The 25362-nt window shown below is 58.3% G+C and overlaps 1 protein-coding gene and 1 long non-coding RNA gene across 3 annotated transcripts in view; one reads left to right on the forward strand and one right to left on the reverse strand.

Annotated features, from left to right (window-relative positions):
* ARID3C (AT-rich interaction domain 3C) overlaps window positions 1–25362 on the reverse strand; it is a 142320-nt gene that overhangs the window by 97555 nt on the left and 19403 nt on the right. The gene's annotated exons all lie outside the window — the stretch shown is intronic.
* On the forward strand, window positions 1413–4850 carry LOC140912001 (uncharacterized). The gene is made up of 3 exons (XR_012159198.1): window positions 1413–1474; window positions 2513–2607; window positions 4381–4850. It is a non-coding gene; the product is annotated as an uncharacterized lncRNA (long non-coding RNA).

The raw sequence follows: 25362 nt of genomic DNA on the forward strand, positions 1-25362 counted from the left end.
CCTTCCACCATCCCCCACTCCTCTCATTCTCCACTCTTCCCTCCTTCATCAGCATTCGGCCCCTCTTTTCCCTTCAAAAGTCCCCCCCCCCGGCACTGCTCCCTCCCCCCTCACTTCTTCCTTTTCCCTTCCCCAAACCAGCAGCAGCTCCCTGCTGAAGTATCTGCAGGGCCACGCACCGCTTTGCCCTCGCAGCCCCTCTCCCCGGGAGCCAGGGCATTTCTGCCTTGGCTGGGGAAGGTGCTGGGGGGAGGATGGAAAGAGGAATCCCAGAGAGGCTGCTGCAAGGCTCAGAACTGGGCTGGCTGGCCTCCAAACCCAGGCATGAGTTTAGTCCCGGTCCCCGTGTATCACTCTGCTGCTGATCTGACACCCTGTCCACTGGAAGACACAAACTTCCCCGCAGCCGGCATCCTCTGACCTCTCCACCCCAGCCCAGCAGGTGTGACCCAAATCCTCTCTCATCTGCCCCTAGAAGCCCAATTTTCCCTCCCATGTCATCAGCTTAAGTCCCGGCAGCCGCTAATGTGCTTTGGACGAGTGACAGAAATTCCCAGCAGACTTTTACTAACGGCATTTGTCTGTCAGCCAGGAACCTCCGCTCGCCACCCCTCCCCACTACGAGCAATCCCCATCCCCATGCAAAGCTGTCAGCGTCATCGCTGGTGTTTCTCTAGCCCCCTGCAGCACAAAGCACTCAGCAGACTCCCTTCGCCCAGTTCTGGGGTGGAACGTGGTAGTGGTTTAATGGGGATACTGTGATCTATTCCCGTCACCCCATCTCGTAACAGGATACAGTAGAATTCGAGGGGGTTCAGAGACAGATGCTGAGAATGATTAATAGATTGCAAGGCCAGAAGGGATGATTTAGTTGGGGTTGGTCCTGCTTTGAGCAGGGGGTTGGACGAGATGATCTCCTGAGGTCCCTTCCAACCCTGATATTCTATGATTCTGTGATTGTGATCATCTAGTCTGACCTCCTGGTAACACACAGGCCAGAGACCTGCCCCCCAATAATTCCTGGAGCAGAGCTTTCAGAAAAACATCCAATATTGATTTAAAAATTGCCAGGGATGGAGAACCCACCTCGACCCTTGATAGATTGTACCACTGGTTAATTACTCCCATGGTTAAAAATTTACATCTTATTTCCAGTCTGAATTTGTCTAGCTTCAACGTCCAGCCATTGGATCGTGTTAGACCTTCCTCTGCTGGACTGAAGAACCCTTTATTGTTCCCCAAGTAGGTGCTTATCAACTGGGATCAAGTCACCCCTTCGCCTTCTCTTTGTTCAGCTAAAGAGATTGAGCTCCTGGAGTCTCTCACTCTAAGGCAGGTTTTCGAATTCCTTCCTCATTCTCACGGCTCCTCCCTGAACCCGCTACCATTTATCAACACACTTCTGGAATTGTGGGCCCCAGAGCTGGTATTCCACAGGATCCCAGCAGCGGCCGCACCAGTGCCAAGCACAGAGGTAAAACAATCTCTCTGCTCCTCCTTGAGATTTGACCGTTTAGGCGTCCAAGGATCACAGTAACCCCTTTGGCCACAGCGTCACACTGGGAGTGCATGTTCAGCTGATTATCCACCCCGACCCCCAGACTCCTGGCTTCCCAGGACATAGTCCCCCATTCTGTAAGTGTGGCCTGCATCCTTGGTTCCTAGATGGGTAATTTTCCAATTTTTGCTGTATTAAAATACATACTGGTTGCTTGCACCCAGTTTACCCAGTGATCCAGATATTTCTGAATCAATGACCTGCCCTCTTCAATATTTACCCCTCCCTCAATTTTCGTGTCACGTGATTAAAGGCATAGGAATGCTTCTGAAGAGGGACTGGAAAGACTGGGATCTGTTACTTTAGAGAGGAGGTGAGAAAGAGGGGCAGGACAGAAGGATAGAAAGTAGCGAATGGGCAACAAAAGGAGAAGGGATGCTGCTCTTCACCCAGCCTCAGAACGCAGGGACCAGGGGATGCTCAGTGAAAAGGAAGTATAAGCTGGGAATGAAGCAAATTTAAAACAGATGGAAGGAATTATTTTTTCCACACAAGACACAAATAGCCAGAGGAACTCACTACCACAAGATATTGCTGAGGCCCGAGAGCTGAGCAGGATCCAGAAAAGGATACGAATAACAAGACTATCCAGAGTCAAAATCATAAGGATGAAAAATAACTCAGAGCTTTGGAAATGATCTGACCTCCTTCTACTTCAGGGAATGACCCTCTTCTGAAGGGGGACAGACAGAAACTTCCTGATGGATGAGTTATTCTTTGCTGTGGGGGGGAAGGGGGTATCTTGTCCCTTCCTCCGAACGAGCTGGTGCTGGCCACCAGAGGCAGGATGAGCCCCTGGGCTGATGGGGCCTGGCAATTCCTAAATTCCTGTCACAGGATGCTCCCGAATCTGGCCAACACGGAGGTCGGGTCTGTTGTGGTTCCCAGAAGGCAGCTGTCCTAGCCCCTTTCTAAACCTCCTACCCCTTTCTATCCATCTCCCTTCTCTCCAAGCTAAGGCACACAGGCCATGAAAGTGACGAGAAACCAAGGTGAAACCAGCGCACCAGAGGAAATGCAAACCCTTGGGGAGGGCATGGATGGTGGCGGTAAGTTGGAAGGGTTTGAAATCCTCTCCCTTTTCCATAAATCCAGAGGCAGCCGCCAGGGGAGGAGACGCTGAATTCAAACCATATGGCCCAGGTTCTGCCCTCGGTCACACAGGTGTAAATCCAGAGGAGCCAGTAGGGGTTGGGCCCTGAAATCAACGAGAGCCATTCCGCTGACCCCGGTGGCACAGGGATCAGGCCCTTAGCTGGTGACTGGGGGCAGGACCGGGGCCCTGGCCCGGCAGTGTCCCCTCCCCAGAACGTGCAGGGTTCGCTCCCCAGGCCTCTTCTGGTACAGCCCCTGGGTCTCCCCATCCCCCACCCCACGGCTCTGTCTCTGCATCCGAGGAAGGACCCCTGGCAAGGGCTGCTCAGTGGGGGGTCCCGCGCAGCCCTCCCCTCCTCCCCGCAGCCCCTTCCCTCTCAGCCCCGCTCCGCCACCCCCACCCCCAGCCTCCTGCTATTAGTTCATGGCTGAAGACGACAGGAAGTCAATGAGGGGATTTGTTCAGGTTAACCTCTTTGACCCGCTGGCTCCTCCAAGCTTGACAGGCCTGTTCTGTGCTGCTTCCCCATCCCCCCGCCCCTCCTGCCTGCTCCCTCTCCCCTAAGCCCTGGCCCTCCAAGGAGGCAGGGGAAGGAATCCCCAAGGCAACCCCCCAGGCTCGGGGAAAGGTCTGGTCTGAGGAGGCCCCGCACAGCGCCCTGCGGGTCGCCCCCCACGTGCAGTTCCCCCGCCACGAGCCAAGGCCTGGACAGGGGCTCTGGTCAGCTGCGGACCCACCCCTGGGAGGGCAGCTCTGGTAGCGATCCAGCATTTACACAGCCTTGTCCATGGCCAGGGGCTTGGCGTGCACAGGGAGCGCTGTCGTGATGCATCCACCTCTGGGGTGGGGCGCGGCGGCTGTTGAGCAGCTGACGGTGCTGCAGCCATTTGGGACAGGAAGTGCAGAGTCTCTTGCCGTCCTCTTGGCATTACAGGGGGAAACGGGATTTGCTTCTTTGCTGCCTGGCGAGGGACGAAAAGGAGCTTTTTCAGCAGCTCAGAGCTCCTTAATCCTCCCAGGATCACCAGCAATTTGGGTGCGGAAGGGGCCAGCCCTTTAGATAAACAGGAAAACACACACGAAAGCCAGGCTCAAACAAAACAAGGGAAGGAAGGGGGCACCGCTCCTCCCGCAGCATCACCCACCTGGGTTCAGCAACATTCCTGACCCGCAGACAGGGCTGGGAACGGCACCTGTGGGATGGGCTTATCCCCCTGGGGCTGGCTGGCCGAGAGGCTGGGGGAAATGCTGAGATCCGAAAATGCCCATAACAATAGCTGCCCAATGCCCTCATAGCTCTGCAAGCTGGCTTTATGCCACCAAAAGACAAATGCACACGGTTCCTTCCTCTAGTTAATCTCCCCACCTTGGGAGTCTGGGAGCCGGGGCTGCTTGGATAAGCACAGATGTTATTAGCATTTCTTAACAAGGAGGGAATTTCTGCCTTTGTGAGCGGCAGGGTAACAAGCTTGGGTAAAGTCAGGGAAAGCGCAAGCAGGGCCCAGCAGGCCCCTCCATCCTTGCTTGACAGCTATGCCAACCCACCCCGCACAGCTCCCAGGGTCCCTGCTATTCACGCCCCGTGCATCTCCCAGGCAGACACAGTGAATCGAATTGTACCAGGGGATGACGAGGCTAGGCTGAGTCCAACAAGCTCGATGCACTTGGGTCCTACGACCCCAAGGATTCAGGGGCTGCAAAAAAGTGGCATTTTCCTCCTTTGCAGGAAGGCAGAGAGGCCAAAGCAGCGTGTGCAAGGCAACTGGAACGGAACCCGTTAGCTGTCGCTAGCCATCTCCTTCCACCAGCACCCCACAGCACACAGCAATCCACCATGGCACCCAAGGACACTGTGCCCAAAAGAAACCGCAGGGGGAAGTTAGAGAGACACAAGGCCACTCTCTGAGTCACAAAGCCTCTTTCACTTCTCCTCCAAGAACCACTGCCTTTCCAGCCCCACAATGGGGAAGAGAGATCACCCCCTACTGAGTCGTGACCCTGCTCCCGGCACCTTAGGGGTTCTCCCAGGGCGGGAGTTGATCCACCTCTCCAAGCGGCAATGACCCCTCGGGCAACGCAGCTGGGTCGGCTTTTGAGTGTAGACCTGGCCCAAGTCACCCACACTGCTCGCTGCTGCACAGCCTAATTCCCCAGTATTGCTACCCACCCCAATGCAGGTTGTCTTCGGATGTCTCCCGTCTAAGCCCTGACCTAACCCAGCCCTGCTTAGCTTGTGAGGGCTGAAAGGGTCCCAACCCTGGGCAGCAGCGTCACTGAACTGGTGACCGCCACTCGCTCCCCGATGATTTGGGTTTAGTTTGTGAATCAATAAATGCGCTGTCCTGAAAACGTGTCCAAGCCAAGTCTGTAAATCAGGTTAAATAAAACGTGTTAAAACCGAAAGCAATTCCAGCACGCTCGTCCATGTCAATAGAGACCTGACCACAGCTGTGCTTGGCCCAGTGTCAACAGCCTGGAAAGCCAGGATCTGCACTGCTGGCTCACTCCCACCACGTGCCCTGGACCCTGGGCTTGGAAAACACGGACAGATCCAACCCCCCCGTCTCTGCAGACCCGCGGCGCTGCGTTCCCCGCTCACGAGTTGCTGTGATTAATTATTGGTGTTCAAGGGGCACCAAGAGTCCCCAGCTGAGATCAAGGCCCGATTGTGCTGGGTGCTGCATGGACACATACTGCCAGACCATCCCTGCCTCAAACACAACTTGCTCAAGGTCACAAGGAGAGCTGAGAGCTGGGAACAGAACCCAGCCCGGGCCCTGGCCTCTCACCCTCTGCTGTGTGCCATGGCAGGTCGGGGCTGCTTAGCACCTGGGCAGCAGCATGTTTGCTGCCCTGTCGCAGAGCACGACTGGAGGGCTCCCTGGTAGGGCAGCTGCTGGGCTGAGAGGGGCTAACCCTCGGTGGAGGAGGCTGCCTGGTTGAAGTCTCCTCTTGGTTGCCAGGGGCTCAGTGCAGCCCTGACTGTGGCCCTGGCATTCAGACGGGGAGGGGGGGGTACCAGGGGCGGGAAGGGCACCCGGCACTGAACACGTGCCACTGACAGCCCGGGCCATCGTGCCTTCCATACGCCAGATGAACAAGCCGCCACATTTCCTGCCTGATCCAGGGCCTGACGCTTGTGTGTCACTCAATGGGGGGAGGGAAGGGGTGGGGGACTTTTGACCTCTTCGTGACGGCTACGGCCAGGCTGCCCTGCTGAGCTATGGGGCAGGAGGGCTGGGCATTGAAGGACGCCGCCTGGACCGCTGCTGGGGGTGTCAGATCAGGTGCGGTGGAGCAAGCGTGGGAGCTGGGCTGCACAGTGTCACCCGCAACGGTGCGGGGAGTGGCCATGGTTCCTGGCACATCGGCCTCCAGTGGCTCTTGACAAAGGTCAGCCCGACCTGAGTCACAGCATACACCTGTCTGCCCACGCGCCTGCTTGTGTGTGCCCGGCCGTGCGCACGTGTGTTTGTGTCTGTGTGCCGGCCTGCTTGTGCGTGCCGGCTGTGTGCACGTGTGTCTGTGTCTGTGTGCAGGCCTGCTTGTGCGTGCCCGGCTGTGTGCACGTGTGTTTGTGGCTGTGTGCAGGCCTGCTTGTGTGTGCCCGGCTGTGTGCACGTGTGTTTGTGGCTGTGTGCAGGCCTGCTTGTGCGTGCCCGGCTGTGTGCACGTGTGTTTGTGGCTGTGTGCAGGCCTGCTTGTGTGTGCCCGGCTGTGTGCACGTGTGTTTGTGGCTGTGTGCAGGCCTGCTTGTGCGTGCCTGGCCGTGCGCACGTGTGTTTGTGGCTGTGCACCGGCCTGCTTGTGCGTGCCCGGCCGTGTGCACGTGTGTTTGTGTCTGTGCGCAGGCCTGCTTGTGCGTGCCCGGCTGTGTGCACGTGTGTTTGTGGCTGTGTGCAGGCCTGCTTGTGTGTGCCTGGCTGTGTGCACGTGTGTCTGTGTCTGTGCGCAGGCCTGCTTGTGCGTGCCCGGCCGTGCGCACGTGTGTCTGTGTCTGTGTGCCGGCCTGCTTGTGCGTGCCCGGCTGTGTGCACGTGTGTTTGTGGCTGTGTGCAGGCCTGCTTGTGCGTGCCCGGCTGTGTGCACATGTGTCTGTGTCTGTGTGCCGGCCTGCTTGTGCGTGCCCGGCCGTGCGCACGTGTGTTTGTGGCTGTGCGCCGGCCTGCTTGTGCGTGCCCGGCTGTGTGCACGTGTGTTTGTGGCTATGCGCCAGCCTGCTTGTGCGTGCCCGGCCGTGCGCACGTGTGTCTGTGTCTGTGTGCCGGCCTGCTTGTGTGTGCCCGGCTGTGTGCACGTGTGTCTGTGTCTGTGTGCCGGCCTGCTTGTGTGTGCCCGGCTGTGTGCACGTGTGTCTGTGTCTGTGTGCAGGCCTGCTTGTGTGTGCCTGGCTGTGCGCACGTGTGTCTGTGTCTGTGTGCCGGCCTGCTTGTGCGTGCCCGGCCGTGCGCACGTGTGTTTGTGGCTGTGCACCGGCCTGCTTGTGAGTGCCCGGCCGTGTGCACGTGTGTTTGTGGCTGTGTGCAGGCCTGCTTGTGTGTGCCTGGCTGTGTGCACGTGTGTTTGTGGCTGTGTGCAGGCCTGCTTGTGTGTGCCTGGCTGTGCGCACGTGTGTCTGTGTCTGTGCGCAGGCTTGCTTGTGCGTGCCCGGCCGTGCGCACGTGTGTCTGTGTCTGTGTGCCGGCCTGCTTGTGCGTGCCCGGCCGTGCGCACGTGTGTCTGTGTCTGTGTGCCGGCCTGCTTGTGCGTGCCCGGCCGTGCGCACGTGTGTTTGTGGCTGTGCGCCGGCCTGCTTGTGCGTGCCCGGCTGTGTGCACGTGTGTTTGTGGCTGTGTGCAGGCCTGCTTGTGCGTGCCCGGCTGTGTGCACGTGTGTCTGTGTCTGTGTGCCGGCCTGCTTGTGCGTGCCCAGCCGTGCGCACGTGTGTTTGTGGCTGTGCGCCGGCCTGCTTGTGCGTGCCCGGCTGTGTGCACGTGTGTTTGTGGCTGTGCGCCAGCCTGCTTGTCCGTGCCCGGCCGTGCGCACGTGTGTCTGTGTCTGTGTGCCGGCCTGCTTGTGTGTGCCCGGCTGTGTGCACGTGTGTCTGTATCTGTGTGCCGGCCTGCTTGTGTGTGCCCGGCTGTGTGCACGTGTGTCTGTGTCTGTGTGCAGGCCTGCTTGTGTGTGCCTGGCTGTGCGCACGTGTGTCTGTGTCTGTGCGCAGGCCTGCTTGTGCGTGCCCGGCCGTGCGCACGTGTGTCTGTGTCTGTGTGCCGGCCTGCTTGTGCGTGCCCGGCCGTGCGCACGTGTGTTTGTGGCTGTGCACCGGCCTGCTTGTGCGTGCCCGGCCATGTGCACGTGTGTTTGTGTCTGTGCGCAGGCCTGCTTGTGCGTGCCCGGCTGTGTGCACGTGTGTTTGTGGCTGTGTGCAGGCCTGCTTGTGTGTGCCTGGCTGTGCGCACGTGTGTCTGTGTCTGTGCGCAGGCCTGCTTGTGCGTGCCCGGCCGTGCGCACGTGTGTCTGTGTCTGTGTGCCGGCCTGCTTGTGCGTGCCCGGCCGTGCGCACGTGTGTCTGTGTCTGTGTGCCGGCCTGCTTGTGCGTGCCCGGCCGTGCGCATGTGTGTTTGTGGCTGTGCGCCGGCCTGCTTGTGCGTGCCCGGCTGTGTGCACGTGTGTTTGTGTCTGTGTGCAGGCCTGCTTGTGCGTGCCCGGCTGTGTGCACGTGTGTTTGTGTCTGTGTGCAGGCCTGCTTGTGCGTGCCCGGCTGTGTGCACGTGTGTCTGTGTCTGTGTGCAGGCCTGCTTGTGCGTGCCCGGCTGTGTGCACGTGTGTTTGTGTCTGTGTGCAGGCCTGCTTGTGCGTGCCCGGCTGTGTGCACGTGTGTCTGTGTCTGTGTGCCGGCCTGCTTGTGCGTGCCCGGCCGTGCGCATGTGTGTTTGTGGCTGTGCGCCGGCCTGCTTGTGTGTGCCCGGCTGTGTGCACGTGTGTTTGTGGCTGTGTGCAGGCCTGCTTGTGCGTGCCTGGCCGTGCGCACGTGTGTTTGTGGCTGTGCACCGGCCTGCTTGTGCGTGCCCGGCCGTGTGCACGTGTGTTTGTGTCTGTGCGCAGGCCTGCTTGTGCGTGCCCGGCTGTGTGCATGTGTGTTGGTGTCTGTGTGCAGGCCTGCTTGTGCGTGCCCGGCTGTGTACACGTGTGTTGGTGTCTGTGCACCGGCCTGCTTGTGCGTGCCCGGCCGTGTGCACGTGTGTTTGTGTCTGTGCGCAGGCCTGCTTGTGCGTGCCCAGCCGTGCGCACGTGTGTTTGTGGCTGTGCGCAGGCCTGCTTGTGCGTGCCCGGCTGTGCACACGTGTGTTGGTTTCGTGCCCGGCTGTGTGCACGGCTGGGTGTGCGTTTGTGTGTGTGCGTTGCCCTGTGAGCTCTGCACCACTAGGAGTTACCGCCTCACTTTACAAAAGAATACAAAAGGTCAGGCCTGGAGGGGCTGGGGCACAATCCCCCACCTCGTCCCCCACTGACCCAAGTGCACACATCGGGCATTGCTGATGTGAATCTCACCCCCGCACACAAACCCTGTTTCTCTGGGAGCGGGGTCCAGACAGCCCTGCCCCTCCCCCACCCGCACCAGCCCCCTCTCTCCAGCTCATCAGCTGAATCCTAAAGTGCAGGGCCGGGGAAGGATTAGCACCAGCCGCTCCGCCCTTCCGTTCCCAGCCCCGGGTCGGGTCGTAAAGCGTCCGGCCCGAATCAGCCCCAATGAATCAATGTCAATTTGGAGGGCAACCATCCCTTATTAAAATGAAAGCCAGCCCGAGCGTTCGGCAGCTGGGGCAGGAAATGGGAGTGCACAGCGGGTAATTGCCTGGGGACATAAATTATAACCGAGAGAGGGGCTGTGTGTGGGATGGAGAGAGCCGCACACACCGAGGAGTCGGGGGCTCCCGGGCCCACGGAAATACACCAGCTCACGCTGGACTTGAACTCGCCCCAGGCTACTGGCCAGGCTGCAGGGCTCCCGGCTCCGAAGAGCCCAGGACCGGTGGGCCCCGCTGATCTCCTGGCATCCCCACTCTGCCTGCCTCCCTGGGCCTAGCTGTGCAATGGGGACACTCCTGGCGGCCTCCGGGAGGCGCTGGCAGGATTAACTCATTCCTGTCTGAAGCGCGCAGGGCCAGCGAGCTCCCCGTTGAGAACGGCGGGTGATAAATTGCCTTGATCCGGCACCTTTGACCGCCACACTTACCCTCTGCGCACTGCCCCATCTCCCGGGGGACTTACCCCTGTGCTCTGCACAGTGCAGCAGCTCCAGACAGCTGCCGCGGAGTTTGCAAGGAACAAGCCGCCTTCTCTCCCTTCCCAGACCCACCCGGGCCCGGGGCACTAGCCGTCCTAGCCCAGTGACTGGATCACAGCCAGACACACCACGGGCTGCCACGGCTGGACTCCATTATCCCTTCCTCAGCTTCCCAACGGGCTTCGTCCTCGGCGGTCCTGCAGTGCGGCCGTGATTTTCTGAATCTCACCAGCAGGCACAGTGCGGGGCGCTGTCCACACCCAGAGATTGGTACGGTCCTGGCTCAACAAACTCACAGTTCAAGACGCTGCACAACAGACGAGGGGCTAGGGAGAGGCTGCTTGACCCCCCAAAGCCAGATGCTTTATAGGGAGACTGTGAGCCTAGTGTTTTCAAGTAGCTGCAGGCAGCGTGGTCCAGTGGGTAGGGCAAATGGGCTGGGACTCAGGAGAGTTGGGTGCTCCGGTCGAAAACTGGACACGTTTGGTAACCCTAAGTACCCGGCACAACAGGGCCCTGACCTCAGCTGAAGTCTTATAATACAACGAATCAATGATTGTGTGAGTCGCCATCCCTCAGCCTCCCTGTTAGCAGACGCATCTCTCACGTCCCTCGGAGCCAGGTGCAGTGGGCTCGTGAGAACGGAGTGACACGAGCATGACAAATAAATCAGCTCTCCGAAGCACTGCTACACAGGCCGCCTGGACACGGGGCGGTGGGAGAAGGGTCAGATCCCGGCAGTTTGGGCGGGGCTCATCTCTCACGGCTCCAGTTCTGCTGTCCCCGGCAGCGGGAGAGTCCCTTGTTTGTAGGCGGTTAGGTGGCTGAGGCCCTGAACAGTGACTTGAAAGAGGAAGGTGATAAACTGCCTTGATCCGGCACCTTCAACCACGCCACTTACCCGCTGCTGACTGCTGGGCCTGCTCCCGCGGGCCCTGCCCCAACGAAAGCTGGCGGGCCTAGCGATCCAGACGATCGGTATTCGGTGTGGCATGGTAGCACCGAGAAGCCCCAGCAGAGATCAGGACCCCCCTGTGCCAGGCGCTGTACAGACACCTAGTGGGAAATGGTCCCTGCCCGTGGATGAGGCAGACAGGGCAGCAGCAAGGAAGGATTATCTCCCCTTCGACAGGCTGGGATTGGTGCAGGGACTTGCCTGAGGTCACCCAGGCAGTCTGTAGCAGAGCAGGACATTGAAGCCAGCTCTCCGGGGTTCCACCTCCCCGCTGTCCTTCCCTGCTTTGACCCCCACTCCCAGCCCGTCTCCCAGCACCGCCCAGCATTCTCCTCTTCTGCTGCCTGCCATGGTAACCGCCCGGCTAACCCGCCGGGGAGCCCGGCTCAGTGCACACACAGCCAGAGGGACGCCAACGGGGAGGGACAGGGAGCCGGGAAGCCGGTCGCGGGCACCGAGCCCAGTTCACCCCCGGAGCAGTGGGCAGGCGAACGGCACCGAGCCTTGGGCACAGCCTTGCCAGGCCACAAGCCGTGATTCACGGCCTGGGCAAATGGCAGTGCCCTGTTCACAGGGGCTGGGACCCTCGGGGGTCAGCTGGTTCCCACCACTGCAGGTGCACACCACACCAAGCAGCTACAATGCCAGCGCCCCCCGGGCTGCCTCTCCCGGTCTGCCCAGCCCAGCTCCGCTGGCCCCACATTGGCAAGGGGTGGGGGTGGGAGAACCAGCCGCTGGGATGCAGCCAAGGTTTGGAGCTTCCTTCAGGCCTGCCATGGGGCCAGATGGAAACCTGCTACCTCCTGTCCCATTCCCTCATTGACCTCGCACTCCAGAACCACAGCGGCCATCCCTCCTCCTGCTCTGCAGCCCTGAAAGGATCTGTCCTGTTTCCCTGCTGGGGTCCGTCCCGTCTCCCCCGTCATCCCTGGGGCCCCGCTGGGGTCCGTCATAGAATCATAGAATACCAGGGTTGGAAGGGACCTCAGGAGGTCATCTAGTCCCACCCCTGCTCAAAGCAGGACCAATCCCCAATTTTTGCTCCACATCCCTAAATGGCCCCCTCAAGGATTGAACTCACAACCCTGGGTTTAGCAGGCCAATGCTCAAACCACTGAGCTATCCCTCCCCCTCCCTTGTCCCTGGGGGCCTGCTGGGGTCCCGCTGGGGTCCATCCTGTCTCCTCTGTCATCCCTGGGGCCTTGGGTGACCAGACAGCAAGTGTGAAAAATCGGTACAGAGGGTAGGGGGTAATAGGAGCCTATATCAGAAAAAGACCCAAAAATCGGGACTGTCCCTATAAAATTGGGACATCTGGTCACCCTATTGAGGCCCCACCGGGTTCCATCCTGTCTCCGACATTCTCATGTCCCCGCTGGGGTCCGTCCCGTATCCCCTGTTGCCTCAGGGGCCCTGCAGGCATCCGTCCCATCTCCCGCACCATCCCTGAGGCCCCGCTGGGGTCTGCGCCATCTTCTCTGTCATCCCTGGGGCCTCGCTGGGGTGCATCCCGTCTCCCCTGTGGTCCCTGGGGCCCCGCCGGGGTCTGCCTTGTCTCCGCCCCCAACCCATGGTCCCTGGGGCCCCGCTGGGGTCCGTCCTGTCTCCCTGACTGTCCCAAGAGTTGCGGGGTGGGAATCCTTTGAGGAAAAGGATGAAGCTGACAGCTTCTGTCTGGGGTGGGGAGGGACCTGGCCCACACTGCAAGGCAAGCCTGCGCCCATCCTCTGGCAGGTGCTGTGGGCTCTCCCCGCTCCCAGGAAGGGCCGGGCAGCCAAGCAGAAAGCTGGAGCTGTGTGTTCTCAAGCCAGCGGGATCCCCGTTAGCCCAGTCACAGGCTGACGCCCCCAAGGGCCGGGGCACTTCCCCTGCTCCGGGTGGAAGAGTCCAGCCCAAGCAACAGGAGCGTCCCGCCCGGGGCCAGGCTGAGCCAGGAGAGTCCCTGCACTGTCCCCAGGCTGCTAGCCCTTTGCTGCCCCCTCCCCAGCACGGACTGGCCCAGGGACAGCTCCTGAGCTCCTCGCTTTGTGGAAGCAGCCATGACACTGTCTCCTTCCCCCATCACTCCAGGGACGCCCTTCCCCTGCCCGGCTCCCCGCGCTCAGCCCTGGGTCCATGCCAGGATCCCTGCCTGGTTCAGCACGCAGGGGAGCTGTCTGGGGTGCTGCTAGAACAGGGGGGTCAGTGCACAGAACCGCCCTCCCACCCCAGATCTTTGCTTCCTTAGGTTGGATCATGTAATCAATTTGCAGCCTCTTTCATTGCCTTCTGGGTGCCAAGTGCCCTCTGGGCGCATGCCCGTCGCTCATAGTCATGCGCCCACCACACAGCCCTGAATGCCAACCTCTAGCCCCCCGCAGGCAAGACCCCCCCATCTCTGCCCACTTCGTCCCAATCCACGTCTGATACGGGCCACAAGTCACCGCTGTGCTGAGCTGTCTCTGTAACGAGCCGGGCTGGAACCCCAGTCCTGAATCCCCCCCGCCGAACATTGGGCTGGCTTGGAACCAGATGACCCCCCTGCCCCTCCCCTGTCTATATGAACGGGGCCCGCACCCTCTCCCCTGCCCTTTCTATCGGCCATCAGACTGACGAGGATTCTGTAATCAAAGGTAACTGCTGTAACCAAACAGGTCTGAGGTGTGAACCCATCTCCTTCCCGTGCGGCAAGGCGGTTTGATCTCCGTGCAGGGGTCAGGAGAGGCGCCTCCCAAAGCCATGTCCCAGGCCCTCGCAGCTGGGGAATCCATGCACTGGCCATCAGCTGGCCCCTCCATCTGCTCTGGGATCCAGGTGTTTGACCCCCTGCCTAGCACATCCGGCAGAGTCCCTCAGCGCCCCAGGGGTGGCACTGTCCCAGGTGGAGACTGACCTGGCTGGACGGGGCCCACAGAATGGAGCATTTCTCCCTGGGAAGAGACGGAAATCGCCCGGATCCGGGTCAAAGCACCTGTGCCGATTTCTCGGCTCGAGTTCCAGCCGGTATTGCTCACCCCGGAGGCTGAAGAGCTGGAGCTCGCGGCCTCTCCCTTCCAGCCCTGCCCCTGGGGGTGAGTGGAGGCAGAGACCCCGGGCTGCTGCCCGGATGGACCCGCCTACTGGCCTCTTTTAAAGAAGCCATCGTTAGACTCTTGCCCTGTAGGGACGATCTCCCCAGGCACTGCACTTCCTCTGATCTTCCTCCCGCAGCTGGGATGATACATTAGGGGTCTCCATGAGTCCAGCCAGTTCGGTCTGCGGCTCGGGGCACCGACAGAGACAGCATGCCCGGTGGCGGCTGGTGAGCTCCTCCTGGGCATGGACGGAGATCAGCCGCAGAGTCAGAGAGGCTCAACCCAGCAGGTCAGGAGATCATCTTGTCTGGCCTCCTGGATGGGCTAGAGACCCCGCCCAGGGATTCCTGCTTCCAGCCCAGTGGCTTGTGGCCTCGCTGGAGCGGATGTTTTAGGAAGACACACGCCATCTGGATGTCAAGACGCCACGCGACGGGTCCCCAGGTGAGTCGTTCCAGCGGTGAATCAGCCTCACTGTTAGTTCGAGGTGAGCTAGCTTCAGCTTCTCAGGCCCATCCGCCGGGCCGGTGACCGTGCGGGGCCATGGCTGGGGCGCTCAGGGGGAGCAGTCGTTCCCGGTGCGCCCCAGGGCCTAGTTCTGTTTCCCAAACTAGACGTCCCACTGGGTCCCGTCTCTGGCGACATCAGACACCTTGGCCTTCACTCATGGCTGGAGGGTCAGAGACCCCAGATCCTTTGGCTCTTTCTTCTCCCCATTCAGAGCAGGCCTCGCTTCAGGGCCTGGGGTTAGAGGCTGGGTCAGGGAGAGGGTGAGAGTCCCGACCGGGGTCCCAAGTGTCCTGCAATCCCCTCGTGGGATTTTTGCCCTACCTACAGCTTCAACACCAAACAGACTCCTTCCCCTTGCGGCTCCCCGGTCAAACCCACCAGGGCAGCCCCCCGGGTGTGTGGTGCTACTTATTAGTCCTAATGCTGTTCCTTCATTTCTATACCCCTTCCATCCAAGTCGCTCACCGCGCTCCCAGACACGCAGCCCCCTTTCACGGGTGGGCAAACTGCAACAGAGAGATTAAAGAACATGCCAAAGGCCACCGTGGTCAGAACCAGGAGCCTTTACTATCAGGTCTCCCCCTCCCGCTAACCCCCACGCCCCTCTGAAAGGCAGCAAGAGAACCCAGGAGTCCTGACACAACAGCCCCATGTCTGATCTCCAGGCTACTCCCCCTCCCAGAGCCAGGAACAGAACCCAGGAATCCTGACTCCCAGTCCCTTCTCTGGCCTCTAGAGACCACATTCCCCTCCTAGAGCCAGATCCCAGGAATCCTGACTCCCAGCCCCCTGCTCTGACCACTAGGCTCCACTCCCCACACAGGGAGTATCTCACATGCTGGGAAGAATGGCAGCACCTCTCTGAAAGATGGGAGGGAACATCTGTTTCTGGTTTAATCTCTGTTAGAGAGGGAGAGGGGCCGAGAGAAATGAATTAATCCTGGGGTTTGATCTGCCTTGATGAAGCCGCTGAGCATGAGAGAGCAGATGGGCTAATCCGGCACCCTGCCCTGATCCCGGCACCACCTGTCATCCGCGAGGCCGCCAGTTGGGGCCTTGCATTCAGTCCCCCACTGCGAACGCCGCGAGCCCGGCACTGATTCAGGACAGAGCCAGACGGCGCCTCACGTCCCAGCGAGAGAGTGACAGCACCCTGCCTCTGGCCCGTCAGCCTGGTGGGGGCACAAGGGTGATGCGGAGGCAGCTGTCCAGACCATGGAGTTTGGCCTAGTGGCTAAAGCACTGTGCTGGGGCCCAGACTTGTCTCCTATTCCCAGTTTGGCCACTGGCTGGCTTGGGGCCAGTCACCTGATGCCGCCCTCCTCTGCAAAGGGGCAGGTAGAATTATGATCCGTCAGAGCAGCCCACCGCTCCCAGAGGGTGCTGAAGGGTGCACTGGGCAAAGCGCCCCGCTACTGTCGTCTGCCACCCTGCCCTGTGGTTGGGAGTGCAGCCTGGCCAGCCCGTTCGGTCCCTGACCCCTCTGCTGAGCCCAACAGCTACTGCGAGGCTCAGTGTGGTTCCCGGGGCTGAGCCCCACGGGGCGCTGCAGCAAGTTCCAGGTGCTAGCGGCCGGAGCTGAAACGCTACCAGTGACCCCCAGCCCCTGAGCCAGGCCCAGAGATGTTCCAGGCCTCCAAGAACTCTTCTCCCGGGACACCCTGCCATGGGTGGTATGGAGAGCAGGACCCCTGCTGCCCCTGCTCAGGATCAGACTGTGAAGAGGGGAGCCAGGAGCTAGTGCAGGTGACTGGCCCACAGCTCAGAAATGAACCAAGTGGTGGTGCAATGTCCTACCTGGAACAGCATCTTCCAGGCCCATGTGGCCACCAGCCAGTCCTGCCCACTTCCCCGCATCTCCCTGGCCAGTCCTCCCACTCTGTCTTCACAGCTGAGGATGTGAGGGAGATTCCCAGACCTGAGCCATTCTTCTTAGGTGACAGATCTGAGGAGCTGTCCCAGACTGAGGTGTCTTTAGAGGAGGTTTTGGGACAAATTGATAAATTAAACAGCAATAAGTCCCCAGGACAGATGGTATCACCCCAGAGTTCTGAGGGAACTCAAATGTGAAATTGCAGAACTACTAACTGTAGTTTGTAACCGATCATTTAAATCAGCTTCTTACCCAATGACTGGAGGGTTGCTAATGTGACGCCAATTTTTAAAAAGGGCTCCAGAGGTGTAAGCCTGACTTCAGTACCGGGCAAACTGGTTGAAACTATAATAAAGAACAATATTGTCAGACACAGAGGTGAACATAATTCGTTGAGGAAGAGTCAACATGGTTTTAGTAAAGGGAAATCATGCCTCACCAATCTACTAGAACAAGCATGTGGACAAGGGGGATCCAGTGGATGCAGTGTACTTAGATTTTCAGAAAGCCTGTGACAAGGTCCCTCACCAAAGGCTCTTACGCAAAGTAAGCTGCCACGGGATAAGAGGGAAGGTCCTCTCACGGTGTTTCTCTGTGGCTTCCTGTCCCAGGCTCTCAAAGCGCTTTACCAACAGTAATTGCTCATTAAACCTCATCGCACCCCTGGCAAGCTAAGCTGGGGGTCCTGCCTTCAGCCACCAGTGAAAAGCGGCCACTTCTGGGGTGGCGGGTAGCGGCACTGTGACAGCGAACAGCCCCTGTATCCAGCTGGAAGGGCGGCGGGAGTTTAAATAAAAATGCAGCTGTCTGAGCTGGAACGCAGCCAGGAGACCAGAATTAAAACCTCTGTTCTGAGGGAAACCTGCCCTGGGCGCTTTGATGACCACAGGTGGCTGGACCTCAGCTGCACGCTCAGCTGGAGGACAATACGTCCAGCAGCCTCTGCCACAGGGCGGGGAAATCCGGGCCGGAGCTGAACCGGAGCGAAGAGCAGCCAGGGTGGAATCCGCAACAGCGGCTGGGATGGTTGTGACCCAGACATCGCCCTGGGTCACCCACACAGCTCCCCCAAGCTTTGCTGAGGCTCAGGCTCCCCTCCCAGCCTGGACCCTGCTTGGTTTACAAGAGGGGATGGGATGGCAGGGCTTTGCTATCTTAATGCACTAAGGATCGGGAACAACCTGCCACCTCCGCCCCGGCAGCTCGGGCCGCTGGGCTGGCTGCGCTCAGCGCTGGCGTTTCTGTGGGAGGCGGAGGTGCCTACCCTCCCCGAGAGGTGCAATCAGCACATGAGGTGGGCAGCTCAGTGGCGAGGGAGGGCTGGGCAATAGTGTTAAGAGCAAGATGAAATGAACTAAGAATGGGATTGGCACGGGCCCAGCTGGGTGCAGGCCGTGACTGTCCCAGCCACGGCCGGGTTCCAGGCTCCCTTCACAGCTGCTGCTGGCCCAGCCCTAGCCAGGTGGCCAGTGGGAACAAGCTGCAAGCCCCAATGTGTTTGGCTGCCTTGCTGCTGTCCTGGCACAGTGCAGGAGCGGAGAGGGAATCTGGGAGCCTTCCCTCTTCCTCAGCTCCTCCCGCCCGCCCCTTGTGGCCCTGTGCTCCCTGGTACCCCCAGGGGGAAGCTCACCGGCAGACAATGGCACAGCAAATCAGTAGGCAAGCCAGGAATAGGACCCAGAAGTCCTGTGCTCTGATCACTGGACAATGCTCTCTCGGGCTTTCAGAGAGCTGGCGATGCAGAAGGGAGCAGAGACTACCAGGGTACAGGGGCTTGGGGCTGAGTGTTTGGAAATGGGTTCTCATTCAGGGGGGGAGAGGGAATAAGCTGTTCCGAGGGGGGATCCACTTCCAGCCCTTCTTCATGGCAAGGAAGGAGGAAGGTCCCAAAACTTTCCTCGTTTGAAACATTGGGTCACGCTGGGCAGAAGGTTGAGAACTGCCAGCTTAGCAGGACCTGGGTGTACACAGACATCCCGTCAGAGCCGGGATCAGAGCCCTGGCATGCCCCTCGACAGCCTGTGCTCCGCCCTCTGCAGATCACTGAGGCATGATCCACCCACGTCATCTCCTCGCCAGGCCCGTCTGCCAGCCTTCCCCTCTCCTGCTCCCACGGCCCAACCCGCATCTCCAGCAGGGTCCTGCAGGGATCGGTCCTTGGCCCTACGCTATTTAGGGTGACCAGACAACACGTGTGAAAAATCGGGACGGGGGTGGGGTGTAATAGGCACCTATATTAGAAAAAGCCCCGAATATCAGGACTGTCCCTATAAAATCAGGACATCTGGTCACCCTAGCACTATTTAACATTTTTATCAATGACCTGGAGGAAAACTCATCTAGGGCAATGTCTTCAGGTGACACAAAGAGTGGGGCAGTGGGACATAATGAAGAGGCCAGGTCACGGAAAGAGCGCTCTGGATGGCTTTGTAAACTGGGCACAAGCCAACAAGATGCATTTCAATAGAGCCAAATGTACGGCCATAGATCTAGGAAGAAAGTGACTGGCTGGGGGACTCTATTCTGGGAAGCAGAGACCCAAAAAGGACTTAGGGGTCCTGGTAAGCAACCAGTTGAACATGGGCTCCCGGTGTGCTGCCCAAGGCCAAAAGGGACTTTCGAGTAGGCGCCGAGAGGTTATTTCACCCTGTAACTGGCACTGGTACAACCATTGCTGGAATCCTGCATCCAGTTCCGGTGCCCACAATTCCAGAAGGATGCTGACAAATTGCAGAGGGTTCAGAGAAGAGCCACGAGAACGATTAAAGGATTGGAAAAGATGCCTCAAAATGAGAGACTCTAGGAGCTCAGTCTATTTAGCTTAACAAAGAGACCGTTAAGGGGTGACCCGATCACAGTCTATATGTACTGACAGGGGGAACAAATATTTAATTACGGGCTCTTCTCTCTAGCAGAAGAAGGTCTAAACCCATCCAATGGCTGAAAATTGAAGCAAGACAAATTCAGACGGAATTAAGGTGCAAATCTGAAGTGAAGAGAATTAGCCACTGGAATGATTTGCCAAGGGTCCTGGTGATCATTTTTAACTCAAGATGGGATGTTTGTCTAAAAGCTCTGCTCTAGGGATTATTTCAGGGCAGGTCTCTGGCCTCTGTTCTACAGAGGTTCAGACTTGATGGTCACAATGGTCTCTTCTGGCCTTAATATCTCTGAATCGTATACGTGATGGGCGTCAGGGCGTGCACCCAATTGGGCAGCTTGCTGGTGGGATGAGACAAGTGCCCTGCTGATTCCCCAGGCAGGGCAAGGCATTTCGCTGGCTCTCTCCAGGCTGAAGTAATGAGAGACGGAGATCAAGCCTGTGAGACACTGGGTGAAACCCCGGAAGTGGGGTGGGTCTTGGGTGCACTGTCTGGTATCTATTCCCTTTACTGCCCCCCGCTCCCCATACGGCACTGAGCCCCATGCACCTCACACGGAGCAGCAGGTGACGTGTAGCAGAGGGCAGCCTCCCGGCAGCCCGTGGGGGGCATCCTACCCAAGCTCAGCTGAGCCCATGCCCAGATTAGACTGTGCCAATCCCATTTTGGAGAGATCCCACTGGCCCCCCATCCCCGGGGCTGTGTCCCCCTCCCTCATCCCCCTGTTCCCAAGAGTCCAGGGTCTTGTCCCCTCCCCCAGGGCTCTGACGACATCTCCCATTCTTGCTGGAAGCGGGGAACAACCCCCCCACCCCCGGGAGGCCCAAGGCCCAGCTCCGCGGCTGGCTGACAGCTGCCTCCCGCACACCCTTGGGGTTCTCCACCAAGGCTCCCATCCACCACCTCCCTGACCCTGTCCAGCAGGGGAAGGGTTAAGTCGCCTCCTCCTCCCCCTTCCTGCTGTTAATTGAACGAGAAGCTGCTGGAGTATTTAGAGAGCAAACAGGCCGGCTGGGGCCCCTGACAATGGCTGGGCTTGGGCTCCCCTCCCCTGCCTCCCCCTGGGAGTTCCCCGCATCCTTTCCCCTGCACAGACTACCGCAAACAAAGCACCTGGGGTTAACACCCCCAGCCCACCCCGCTGCCTTTCCCAGCCCCACACACCAGCAACTGACACTGGAGACCCCACACTGCAGGGCCCCCTCCTCCTCCTATGCCAGGGCTCTCCCCAGGACCCTGTCACAGCAGGGGCGAGCCCGGGCTTCCCCTCCCCACCGCTGGAGTAGCAGGGGGCTGCAGGTCAGGACTGGGGTGCATCAGCGGCGCTGTGAATAACATTGCAGCCTTTCCCTGTTCAGACCCAGGCACTGGTTTGCTCCTGTGGGATTAGTCACGAGTGCGGGGTTGTCGTCGTAGGGCTGCTTTGAAGCCTTTAAAGAAAGAACAAGTTTGACACAGACCCTAAGCAGAGAGGACAGAGGACAGTGCTGGGAGCCAGAAACTCCCAGCTTCAATCCCTTGCTGTAGGGTTCCAGGCACATCAAATGGATCAGAACCAGGGTCTATCTCGCCCCAGCCTGTCTCTGACAGTGACCGGCACCAGCCACTTCTGAGGAAGGTGGCAGTTATGGGAGAACTTATCCAAAGATGTTTCAGAGTAACAGCCGTGTTAGTCTGTATTCGCAAAAAGAAAAGGAGGACTTGTGGCACCTTAGAGACTAACCAATTTATTTGAGCATGAGCTTTCGTGAGCTACAGCTCACTTCATTGGATGCATACTGTGGAAACTGCAGAAGACATTATATACACAGAGACCATGAAACAATACCTCCTCCCACCCCACTCTCCTGCTGGTAATAGCTTATCTAAAGTGATCATCAAGTTGGGCCATTTCCAGCACAAATCCAGGTTTTCTCACCCTCCGCCCCCCCACACACAAACTCACTCTCCTGCTGGTAATAGCCCATCCAAAGTGACCACTCTCTTTAAAATGTGTATGATAATCAAGGTGGGCCATTTCCAGCACAAATCCAGGTTTTCTCACTCCCCCACCCCCCTCCAAAAACCACACACACAAACTCACTCTCCTGCTGGTAATAGCTTATCCAAAGTGACCACTCTCCTCACAATGTGTATGAAAATCAAGGTGGGCCATTTCCATTTTCTTATCCAGAGAGGAACTTTCCTCCTGACCTGATTATATCCCTCCTAAATGTACGTGTGCTGTCTGATGCAACTGTGGATTGGAAGTGGCTGGGGGGAAAAGTATATTTTGCAAAACCAACCCAAACCCCCAAAGGAAATCTTGTTTGAAATTTCCCATGATTTTGTACATCGATGAAAAATTTCTAAACAATTTTTTAAAATAAATAACTTTTTAAAAGGTTTTGTTTCCCTGGGGACTCTCTCCTTTTTCTCCTTATGGGGGCTCTCTCCTTTTTCTCCTTCTGGAAAAGAAGGGGTGTGTGTGGAGAATGGAAATAGTGATGTTTTCCCCCAACCAAAATGAATCATTTTTCTAAAAAATTCAAAGAATTTCATTTAGAATTTTTTGGTCAACCCCCCCCCCCCCCCAAGTTAAAAAAAAAAGACTTTCCTTTGGGTCAAAAAGGCATCTGTCAGTCCCCGGCCATCACAGGCCACCCCCGTCATAAATCCTCTTAATAAACTCCATCTTCAAACTAGTCAGGTGGCCCCCACGATTCCTACCGGAAAGCTCCTAGTGTCCAGATACAGGCACCCCCGACGCTCATACCGATCTCCCTGGAGCATGGGGACAATATGCACTTGCCTATTTCCCTGAGGTGTTCGGAGGACATGTTACGTACTGTGTGGAAGGTGCCAGGCGCTGGAGACGCGTTAAGCATCGTTTGTGTACCACGAAAAGCCAACCGCATTGCTCCCTTCATGGCATCTTTTGTGGCATTTTCCCCAAGGGTTTGTGGGTAATTCTGGTGTGCTGGCCCAATGGCATCCTGGGTCATCACATGCCATCTACCTCTCCGGCCTTCACCGGATACCAAATTCCTCTGCACTGCCTACCTGTCAAGTTGTGTTGCTGTGCGTGGTTAAAGAGCCACCGCGTTGCACCCCAGAGTTGGCTGCATTTTGGTGATGGACGAAATGAGACCTGTGTATGTCAACAGGCCATGGCTGCAAAGTGCGAGGTTCTGTGCTGAGTAACTTATTACTAATAATGAATAGCTGCGAGTAAATACAATTAAAGCAAAGCACACACTGCATCGGGCCCATTCCATCCCTGCTGTAAGCCCCCACAAGCCAGTTGGACCGCACATCAGCCTGGCTCCCAGGCAGCTGTCCCAGGGACATGGAGTCCATTGAACAGGCAGGCCACGTGGGGCTAACAAGGTTTACACTGCAATTCAGCCTTTGTTAACAGGCACTTAAGGTGACACCGCACAAGAGTTAAGTGGCACAGCAGAGCCCAGAGCGCAGAGACCCCACCCCCTCCAGGGCCCAGCTGAGCCCACCCGGTGCCCTTTCGGCCATAAATCCAAGGTGGACATCACCGCTTTGCTGACAGGAGCCGTCTAAGATTTCCCTTCTCTGCAAACCCAGCATCTGTCAGACCACCGCCCCCCGGCCAACCCCAGCAGCTCCTCCAGCCAGCGGCCGTGCTCAGAGGGGGACACTGAGGACGGGAGCCACCAAGCCCCAACGCAGGGGAAAGCCCATTCTGCCCCGGTAGCCAGACAAGGGGACAGCTCTGATCCAGGGCAGCTCTTGAGCGATCCCTCATTGGCTGCCTGCAGCTCCTTTACAGCTAGGGCCCTACCCCATTCACAGTCCATTTTGGTCAATTTCACAGTCATAGGATTTTAAAAAATCGTAAATTTCAAGCTTTCAGATATTTAATTCTGACATGTCAGGGTGTTGTAATTGCAGGGGTCCTGACCCGGAAAGGAGTTGGGGGAGGGGAGGGTCTGCAAGGATATTGTGTGTGTGTGCGCGGGGGGCGGGGGGAGTTTGCGGTCCTGCTGCCTTCAGAGCTGGGTGGCCGGAGAGCGGTGGCTGCTGGCCAGGAGCCCAGCTCAGAAGGCAGAGTTGCCACCCACAGCAGTGCAGAAGTAAGGATGGCAGGTATGGTGTTGCCATCCAAAAGTAAGGGTGGCAATAGCGTGGCCCCCCTAAAACAACCTTGCAACACCCCCCCCCACACACACAAATCTCTTTTGGGTCAGGACCCCCAGTTTGAGAAATGCTGGTCTCCCTCCATGAAATCTGTATAGTATAGGGTAAAAGCCCACAGAAGACCAGATTTCATGGAGGGAGACCAGATTTCTGTGACACGTTTTTCATGGCCCTGACTTTGGTAGAGCCCCGACAGCCATGTAACTGGAATCTGTTACTTTAAGGACAACTCCCCCCTCCACACCCACACCCCCCACAGTGCACAAATGCTGGCTTATTATTGTAGGGTTGCTGGTGAATGCTGGGGGGCACATTGGTTTGTTAGGATCGTTCCCATGCACTGGGCTGCCCACTCTAGTCTGTTATTGTGAGCCTGCTCTGAGCTCTGGTTTGGGGGGGTTGGGTTTCTTACGGAAAACAAACCCACCAGCCCTAGTAAAGGGGACATGATCTTTGTGAAACGGCACCAGAAAGACAAAAGGTAGGTGAGGTGTCAGGGCCCCCTAGCCCCGACTCTGCTGGCAATCGATAGGACAAGCATGAAGTGCATACCCCCAGAAATGGGTTTGAGTCTCTGGATTTCTGAGTGCGCCATCGGTCAGCTCTAGGAATTATTTGGGGGCAGGTCTCTGGCCTGTGCGCTACAGGGGTTCAGACTAGATGATCCCTTCTGGACTGGGAATCCATGAATCTGTTATCTGCTGCGGGATGGGACTTCGGGGCTCCAGCAGATCTGGGGGAAGCTGGACCCTGGGATAGCAAGGGACTGTGGGTCGAGACCCAGGGACACCAGCAGGGCTGGGGGGCAGGAAGGGGTAGAACTCAGGGCTGGGGCAGCAGGGGCCTGTGGGTTGAGGCTGAGTTGGGGGATGGGGTAGTCTGGGGCAGGGATTGCAGCAGGACTGCAGGTCTGGACTGGAGGGCCCTGGCAGAGCTATGTACAGAACAAGTCCTTCCTCCCCAGATACCGGGAGGGGGCTGTGCGCCCAGTGCCGTCGTCCCGTGCAGACATAGGGATGGATAGCAGGTTTTTCCGAGGACTTGCACTGATATGGGCCAGCACACGTCGACCGGGGGAATGGGAACGTGCCCCAGGCACCCCCACGCAGCGCTGCCGGCTACGGAGCTACCTTTGGGCAGCTTTCGGCCCTGCGAGCAGGTTATTACCGGGGGTGAGGGCTCCCCTCCGAACAGGCCAGGCGGTGTCCCTTCCTGGCTGCTGTGCAATATGTGGGGGGCAGGGAAGCTCTGCTTCTTTCCAGAGGAATTGCTCAGTTGGGCCTGCCTTTGCCTGGCTCCTTGTCCATCCCACCCTCAGGTCGCCGGGGATTTCCCAGCACAGGCCCCATGGCTTCTCCCACCTGCCCGCTCCGATTCTGTATGAATACAGGAGGGGCTGGTTAATTTCCAAGGCCCCTGTTTTGCCATCAAGCAAACAAGGGCAAAGAGGGGAAAACCCAGCTTGCCTAGGCAAGGCAGCTGGCTGGCCAGGGGGGCAGGAAGATCAATGGGACGCACCGAGGAATGGAACCATTCCCTAGGAGCGAGATGCAATCAAATCCCCAGCTGTTTCACCAGGGTGCTGGTTTTCCCTTTATACCCTTTGGACACCCGAGAGTAACGGGCTACAGGTGGGGTTTCTCCCGGTTGGGTATGTTAGAAAATGCAAACACAAGCGGGAGGCTGGGCTGAGAGGACAGGATGCTGACCATGACTTTGCAGTCGGAGTAGGGATGGCTCAGCTGCACATTGGCTGCACCCAGGGAAGGTGGCAGGTGGCTAACCATGCGCTACACACACAGCGTGGCAAGATCCGCAGCCGGGAGCTGCCCCCGCTGATCGGATTTATCCCTCTCTGTCCCTAGAAATCATCACCACCCACTCTGAAGGTCTGCAGAGGGTGCAGAGAAGAGCCACCACAATGATTTAGGGGCTGGAGGAAATGCCTTTGTGTGACAGACGGAAGGAGCTCCCGCGGTTTAGCTCATCAGTGAGGAGAATGAGAGGTGACCC

Source organism: Lepidochelys kempii, chromosome 5 (assembly GCF_965140265.1).
Source record: "Lepidochelys kempii isolate rLepKem1 chromosome 5, rLepKem1.hap2, whole genome shotgun sequence".
Lineage (NCBI taxonomy): Eukaryota > Metazoa > Chordata > Testudines > Cheloniidae > Lepidochelys > Lepidochelys kempii.